The sequence below is a fragment of the Pongo abelii genome, chromosome 2 (genome assembly GCF_028885655.2).
Source record: "Pongo abelii isolate AG06213 chromosome 2, NHGRI_mPonAbe1-v2.0_pri, whole genome shotgun sequence".
NCBI lineage: Eukaryota > Metazoa > Chordata > Mammalia > Primates > Hominidae > Pongo > Pongo abelii.
The window spans coordinates 178,424,965-178,434,215 of NC_085928.1; positions in this window are offsets into that span (position 1 = coordinate 178,424,965).

Below are 9,251 nucleotides of genomic sequence, written 5' to 3' on the forward strand. Positions count from 1 at the left end.
GGGAATGATCCTTGTAGGGTGAAGCAAGACAGGTCCTAAAAAATATGATGGATTTGGATAAGCAAAATGGAATTTAAAAGACATGTGAAAAATGTGGTAGTTGGGTGAAACAAGACTCTCAGCAAGTATGGGAAAGACCCTTGAGACATCAAAAGTCTGGCCTTGCTGGGTTAAGAGGAATGAAATTGAGGATCATTTATTTGATAAAATGAACCAAGTAATACACAGTTTTCTATGCTTTCTTTAGAGTTTGGCTTTATTTCATGAAGCAATAATTTTTTGTGGTAAATTCTTGAGCCAGAGAAATAGTTGGATATAAGATTAGATAAGAATGTTTTTTTAAGAATTATCACAACAGAGATGAAAGCACAAAGACCAGAAAGATGACTGTTTTGTTCTCCAGGTATGCAATAATGAGAAAACTAGACTAGGGTTCTCAAGGTGGGTTGAAAAAAATCTGAAAAGACATTTCAAAGAAAGAATCAGCCAGACATGGTGAGTGACTGGCTGTGAGGAGTTAATGAGAAAAAAAATAAATAATAAAAATTCAGATATGGGTCTAGGAGCACAACAGAGGAATTATTGGTTGAGGTTTATAGATTTGGGTGATTAATGTCATTGAATTAAATGCATTTTTTTTCCCAAGAGAAAAGTATTTGAGGCCAAGAACCAAGCTTAATTTATCTTAAATAAAGAGATGCCTACATTAGATCAGTGGGAAAAAGGTAAGGGAATAAAAGGGGAAGGAAGAGTGGAAATAACACAGTGTTCCAACACCCAAAAGAAGGGGAAGTTTTAGGGTAGAAAAAGAAGGATTCTGTGATAACAAATACATGTTTTTGCAGTGTGAAAATTGCTTGACTGATATGGAAATAGAGAAGGATAAAGAAAAATTGTTAAGAGTTTGTATTGGAATTTGAGGCAGAAGTGAAATGTTATTTAAGGGAAAAAGATGAATTTCATGATTTTGCAGGCTTGAAATGCTTAAAAGATAGAAATAAAGGCCAGTAGAATGATGAAAAGCAATGTTCCTGAAGATAGAGTGGAGCAGACTTCTTTGAAGGGTTTATCAGGTCACAGTTTCATCAATGAGATGTGCTCATTTTACTCAGTTGAGCCAGTGACCCTCTTTTCTACTTTATGACAATACTCTATTGACTGCAACAGATACTGACTGGCAGAATCTCTTTCCTAGAAATTTCTTATTGGGCCTGAGAAATTTATTTATTTCTGTGGGTGACATAAAATGTAGCTGTATGTACTCAGGCTCTGAATGCACTGTGTGTATGCCCATCACAGCAATTAGAATAGCGGAAAAGAGAAAAAGCAAGAGGGGCATAAAGAAATCAGCTACTGACGGACAGGAAAGGACAGAAAGAGGCAGACATTGCCCACATTCCTGCTGGCTTTCCTGTTTCTGCTCTGAGCTCCTTCTAAGGTTTCTCCCTTCTACTAGATTTCTATCATTATCCCATCATCTTCCCTGTACATCTTCTTTGATTAAGCAAGGTTGAAGTGATTCTCTTATTTTTAATCAAAAGAGTAATGAATAAGACACTAGGAAAAGTTAAATCCAGAACACTGGCTGACATTTTGAGGGCACCTCTTCCTCAAGTAAAAAGGCAGTGGAGAGGATTGGCACAATGAATGATCTGGAAAACCAGAAAACCCAAAGTGGTACTTTGGAAGGCTCGTGTTCTTCACCCTATGATTAGCGCAAGCCTCAGTGTAGAGGATGCTGCTTCTGAGAATCTCTCCTTAAACCACTACTGTGGCTGAAGTGCCCTTTCGATATGTTACTTCTAACATATTGCTGTGGATATTCCTATCACAGCACTTATTATACTATATTTACATTGTTGGTGAACTTATCTGGAGCACACTCTAGACTTTAAGCTGTATAGAGTCAGGGATTATATGTATTTGTTGAAATAATAATTCATATCTTCCCAGTGGAGGCCAATAATTGTTTGTTTTGCACAGTGTAAGCAAAGCCTCATTAAGTTAACACAGCTCTTCTCTGAAAAGTTTAGAGTAGAAATTTAGAGTTGATCCTTGCAATGTCATAAGAACATGCCTAAAGATTGTGAATATATTGTTTAATCCGTTAGTACAATGACGAAATGTTTAAAGATGTATTTAGGGATTTATTTTGGGAAGTTGATGATTATGAAAAATAATTACTTTCAAAAGCTATCTAAAATGTTACTACATGATCATGTTAGGGTTCTAGATCTAAGTATAAATATGGAAGGCAAGGAAAAAGATGGAAGTTTCCTAATGATTTATGATTGCTTTGGCAGAAATATTTTTAATAAGGAGTATAATGTACAGTTAGGGTAAAGTATGATAATAAAATCAAGGGAAGGAAAATAGCCATCTCATAAAATAGGTTGGGCACTAAACTAGTCTACACTAGTAGTTTCTAGCTCTTGTAAGCTTTAGATCAAGAAGTTTTTCCAAGCAGGTCTCCAAGCCCATTGGTACAACAAGAGATATTCACTTCTTTTAATGGTCTCAAAGAATAAGCATGTAGTTCCTCATAATCAGGCCAGAGGCTTTTGATAGTAAGAAGAATATGTAATAGTGATGTTATTATGGACATAGTTCAAGTCTACTATGACTTTATTTTTGGATTAAACTGTAAAAGAAATGGCAAACTTAACCATTTTTCCAAGGCTTGTCTATGCACTAGACGCTATGCTACAGGCCTTAGACAAATTTGCCATCTCATTAGAACTAATTTTAGCAGAATTGACTTAAGTGTTTGAAAATAATTTTGAAGATGTAAAGTTTTTGATCCTTAAAATAAGAACACATTTATTCATTTATACTCATATCATGGCTTTATCTTTAACCGACACAGAAAAGCAGCCAACGTGTAACAGGGAGTCCACCATGTCATTCAGGTCAGTGTTGACAGGTGTCAGATTGTCAGTCTTTCTTGGTCTTCCTGCACACACTTGAGCTATCTCAATCAATTCTTTCTCCTCATTGAAACCCATTCCATCATCTTCTGAACATATTGATCTTCAGTCATGCACATACTCATCATACTCTTCATGGTGTTTCTGCCTGCAGGCCTCTCCTTCTCATTATTTCTATATTGGTGACTCTGTCCTCACAGCTGGTACCAATCATGCTTCTTACAAGTACATTTCAAAGGCATGAATTCTCTAGTGTTTCACTCACAGGAAAATAACACTGGTTTCTCTCCTTTGTGCCTGCAGTACAGATTCACTTAGCTGATTTAATTTGACTGCTGGTCAAAATAAAAAAAAAACTTTTATAAAATTTCATGCATTTTCAACCCCTCCACACATTCCCTTTTCACATTATACACAATTGGAGAGAGAAGAGTTTCATGTAAAGAACACACAGAACAATTGTACTACATAAAAAAGAAAGAATCAATATTAATCATGACCTGCAGTCATACTACCTTTGGCTATGATCATCTCTGAGCTCCAGAGAGGGGCTCAGCTGGCTGCATTTTTTAAAGGAGGACCCTGTGGGAGAGCCAAGAGGTGATCAGAAACACTTCTGGGGATTCTGCTTGTGACACTTCATGCTGGCAGTTCTGCAACACAGCCTTTCTTGAGAGATTATGTATGCTTACTGGATTGCTAGTAGAAATTCTCGCAAGATTGTTACTAGTCTATTGTGATCAGGGTAGATTGATTCTGCCTCACCTATTGGATAGGTTCTTTAAAACATTGGGTCTAACTAGATTCAAGAAAAAATAATAGCAACAACAACAGTTAAACCTGATTGAAATGTTATGATGCAGCTGCTATGCAGACTGCTTCATCTCATTAAATCCTCAAAAATGTAAATTAGCTTCTGTCCGCATATTACAGGTGAGGAAGTTGTGGCTTAGAAAATTAAGAATCATACTTCATCAATTTTGAGATGCACATTTTTCACATTTTAACATCTTTGAAATTGGACTGCTTCTTAATATTGATGTGTCTTATGAAGATAACTGGCAGTTGTTTGATTTTTCTGAGTGGCAGAAAAAATATTAGTGTATCTTAAATTCAATGATGGTTTAGGTTTTACAAAATATGGTATCTTGTCCAAGGTCATCCAATTAGCATGTGGCAGAACTGACTGGAAATCCCATGCTATGTTATCAAATGTTACACCTCCAAGAAAGGGAAACTAGAGACTAGGTGGAGGTGCCCCAGCTCATTAGAGGTAGTATGTTCTTGAAGTGTTGACAGTCTTTCCACTGGATTAGATGGCACTGATGAAAGATTTCTAAAGACCTTTCCTATTCTGGCCCCACTTTTTCAGGAGAGCAATTATGCAGGCTACAGGGAGCTCTCTCAGTGGCTAGCGGGAGAGAATAACCTTGGAAATTTCTTTCAGTTTTCAGTCCTTCTGATTCTCATATTTGATATGAAGATAAACAGAGGAACTTTGAGCCTCTTTGCATTCTTTGTTTTTAGAATCTTGTATTCTCTGAATTTTTTCTTCACTGTGTTCTATAGTCCTTAGCAGTCCTTGAATATACAGGTTATCCTCCCAGGATTTATAACCTAATTAATCAATGACAAGTGCAGCCATCTCTTTGCTTAGGGATAGATAGTTTTCTGTTACATATTAGGAAATGTGTCTCAGAAGGCATTTATCTGTCTTTACTTGCCATTCATATTGAGGAGTGAGAGTGAGAAAGGCAATAAATGTTTTTTCCTCTTCTGTTTCGTCATCCTTTGTATGGTTTCTCATGTTTCACTGCCTCTTGTTTTAGTAGCACCTCAGAATGCCTGCCAGTCTGTTTTTGAGACAGTTTATTGGCTGTGATACTAAGAAACATACAACTTATGTTTCTTAACTTTTTTCCTGCTGTATTTGCCTTTCCAAATTAATACCACAAATGACAACCATTTAAAAAGTGGGAACTTGTCAAGAGAGCTGAGGAAAAAATAATGTAATCCAGACTTCTGTGATATAATGTTAATGAAATATTTTGGTATGCCGAAACCTTAATTTAGTGTTGTCTTGGTAAGTGAAACTGTCTTGTAATGAGTATCTTTAAGTCATGGAAACTCTGGAAATGTTTCCAAAGATAATAAAAGTTCCATAACACCAAACTTCATCTTGGGACAAAATGTATATATAATTCCAAATACTTAATACTCTTTCTTTCAAGGATCAATCTCACTTCAGTTATGACCTCAAAGTTCTTTTTGCCCTTTGATAAAGGTAAATGCTAATCTTGGGAATCTTGCTGTATATAACAGGGTAATTTGTCACAACATGGACAGTCTTAAGACCAGAAATTAGATACCAAATTCTATTACTCTCATAACAGCTTTTTTAATCACAAGAAATTTTTCTATGATTTTTGAATTGTTTTAGATTTATTATTTGCCTGGGATTTTTTTTTATCCTGGCTGCAAAAAGAAAAAGGTCAGATTTCCATTTAAAAGGAGTTTGTAAGTTTCCAAACAACAGAAGTTATTTCTTGATCCATTTTTCTCCTTCCCGATTTGTACTTTCTCATCACTTGTTTGCCATCCAGTTAATGTATATCCAGTTTTGTTTTCTCACCTCTGTTGAGAAATGTGATTGAGCGATTAGTCCAGTTTTATGCTATTATCTAACGCATCACACATATGTAATTGAAACAAAATGCTGTTGCATATAGACTTGTCTGAGTAGGTACTTCAGTAATTTCTCACAAAGAATTGGTATAAGCCTCTTTCCTCCAGAAACAAAGATCACTAGGATCATCTATGTAATTTGTAAAACTAAGTGGAAAAAAAAGTGTAAGCCTACACTTGAAGGTGAGAAGGTCAGTCTCCTCTTCCCATAGTTAATGGACAGGTGATTTCCAAGGGATTGCCAGCTAGGGCACTAGACAACTGGATTCGGGGTGGACGAGAGTTGACTGCTGGCTGCATCATGGAACTGCCAGGCCACCTGACTGTGATGCATGCCTGATCAGCCTTCCTGTGCCCACACCCAGGTCCTCCTCCTTCACCAGACCTAGACACTGCCACCCTGTGTCTGGGGTAGTGGGCTGGAGGTGAGGCTGAGAGGAAGAAGAAAGAATTCATCTATGGGATGCACTACATGTTGTGTGCCAGAACTCCAAGCCTCTGTTGCATACATACACCATTGACCCCTTGGACTTTACTTACAAAGCACAAACTCAATTTCAAAATGACCACAGAGGAGAATATTAAGCCCATTTGCCACTGCACTGTTTGCAGGCCCACAAAGCCATCCCTAAAGATAACCACTATTTCTGTTGTGAACTACATATTTCAAGTACAGTATTATTTGCCTAATGTTTCAAATAGTTATTTACAAACATTTCTGCCCACTAGATTATAATCTATGGAGCAGTGTAATAAAATGAGTGATATCTTTCTTGGAATTTCTGTTATATTTTTGTAGCTGCTGCACTGCAAATAATAGGCTTATTAATTGGACAAGCACAGAAAACAAAAATATGTGACTCAAGGAATATTACTTAAACCGGATTTTCTAGTTTATTTAAATCAAGAATGGTATACTTACATGTACCATTTGCACATATCTGCTTGAATGTTATGTTGCTTTTCAGGTTTGACGGCACAGAAAGAGTATAAGGAAGTTGACTATTGTCATCTGAGAGTGGTCCTGTGCTAATTGAGTGCTTTTCAACCCTTACTGCAGGTTGCAGTCACAATCATTTTGGAATTATTTTATAAACATTATGCATGGGCCCCTCACTCAGATATTTTGATTTAATTGACAAGTAGGTGATGGCCTGGTCACTAATGCTTTTCAGAAGCTCATAGGAGAAAGGTGTATGAGGGGAGGGGTTGAAGCGTGTGTCAGTTTGGGTAGTCAACTGGAGTGCCTACACATGGCCTCTCCATGGGGATTGGCCTTCTCAGAGCCTGGCAGTTCGGTTCTGAGAGAGTCTCCCAAGAGCAATATTGCAAGAGACCCAGGTAGAAGCTGTGAGGCTTCCTGTGACCTAGCCTTAGAAATTCCAAAACATTCCTTCTGTCACATTCTATTTGTCAAGCAAGTCACTAAGGCCAAGCCAGATACATCAAGAGCGAAATTAAGTTCCACTTCTTGTTGGTGGAGTGTCAGGATCATATTAGAGAAAAGCATGTGGGATGTAAAATATTGTTGCAGTTAGCTTTGAAAAATACAATCTGCCATGAAGTGTTGTAGCCCTTTAAAGTCATTTTAGGCAGAACTACAATATTGAGGGGGAAAAAAGTCAAGGAAATAGCTCAAGTTGGGGATTGTTCTCATTATGTTTGAATTCACTAGCTAGGCTTTTAAGAGTTACCAGCCTGTGATTTCTAACTCTGATTGTAAAAATTCTATTCATTTTAAATTTTTTTGTGATGGTAAAGTTACATTTCTGAGTTATAAAAAATGAAAGCAATGCTAAATTAAATAGCAAAATCTCTTTATGCTACTATATTTTCCTTCCCAGCTCTACTTCAATAAATGTAATATATAAAATCTAGGATTTGGAAGAATAGTCAATTTAACTCCCTAACTTTATGTTTGTGTATTCAAAAATATGGAACACTGAAAAGCCTAAATTTTATCAAATCTTACCTTGGCTTGACCTCTTGGTAATTACTGCATCAATTAGGGTATTCATTAATTCTTTGTTGAGCTTGATTCATTAAAGCCACCAGGTTTATTTAGCAACAGGTATTCACCCACACCTGCCTGGCTTCATGTCTTTCCTGGGCATGGTATTGTTCTGGAACTCTGCAGAGGAAGACACATTTAGATTCAGTCTTTAGAATCGCAGTGGTATTGTTTTGATGCTACAAATGTTTATTCAAAGTTAGAAAACAGTAACATAAAGTTTTCTCATTCAGCATATGTATAATACCTATTGAGCAACCTCAACTTATTTAGGCAACCTAAAATGAGTGTACAGTACATATAATATGCAGATATTTTATGGGACTCTAAGGAGTATTCATCTTTGGTGAGAGCACACTCAGCAGTACTAAATGAGGGATGCAGAAGCATCTGTGCCTTCATTTTGTCATACAGAAATTTACACTTATCTCATATTTTCTTTCCAAGAACTATGAGCTATAATTAGTAGTGGAATCCTTGGCATAGATCACTAGGCCAGTCTTGAAGTATAAGTTGGCACATTCATTTCAGTGGCAAAGATTCAGCCATAAGGAAGAATCATGAAATTATGTGTACTTGAAAGCAGTCAAATTTACTGATACAGTGTAGAGGTGTTAATCTCTTACTATTCTGAACATTTTTTTTCTAAGAGGTTCTCCTCATACATTGCCACATGATCTTAATATTTTTATTTGCCTTTTTAAAAAGAAATAATCATCAGTACTCCTCAGTTTCCCTTCATCTTGACATCTCTTTGACTTTTATAAATGCAAGGATGAACACCTTCCTACTCCCCACTTTTCAGTGTGCTCCTAAGTGAAGGACCACCTCTTTCAATACTACTCAGTACTCACAGAAAAGTAGGTCCTTAGACCTACTCTACAACTATAGAATTAGTAAAATGCCGACAAATGTGCATTTCAACAAGATTCCCAGGTGATTCTCGCAAGAAATTTTGAGACTGGCTGCCCTAGAGTCTTGCTACCTTACATGCAGTCTTAGGACCAGTAGAAGGGACATCCTTTGGGAGCTTATTAGAAATGCAGAATCTCAGGCCCCATCTCACACCTACTGGATCAGAACCTGTATTTTAACAAAATGCCCCAGTGATTGGTATGCACTTAGTGTATGAGACATGCTGATGTGGAGAGAAAGTTAAGTCCAAATTCCTAAGCATGTCAAACATGGCTCAACATGTTTACTTCCTGTGTTTCCAGCTCCTTCTTCTGCCCCCACATGGGGGATATTCTACCTGAACCATTCCAGCTATGAAGATAAACCTTTTAAAATTGCAGATATGCTACCAATTTTGAGCTACAAAATAGAAATTTCCTATGGCTCAACATAAATGTGTGCAGTTCCTTTTATTAAGGGTTACTATTTCATGGTTCCTTTTTTTTTATTTTTTATTTATTTATTTTTTTGAGACAGAGTCTCGCTCTGTCGCCCAGGCTGGAGTGCAGTGGAGCGATCTCAGCTCACTGCAAGCTCCGACTCCCGGGTTCATGCCATTCTCCTGCCTCAGCCTCCTGAGTAGCTGGGACTACAGGCGCGTGCCACCACACCCGGCTAATTTTTTGTATTTTTAGTAGAGACAGGGTTTCATCGTGTTAGCCAGGATGGTCTCG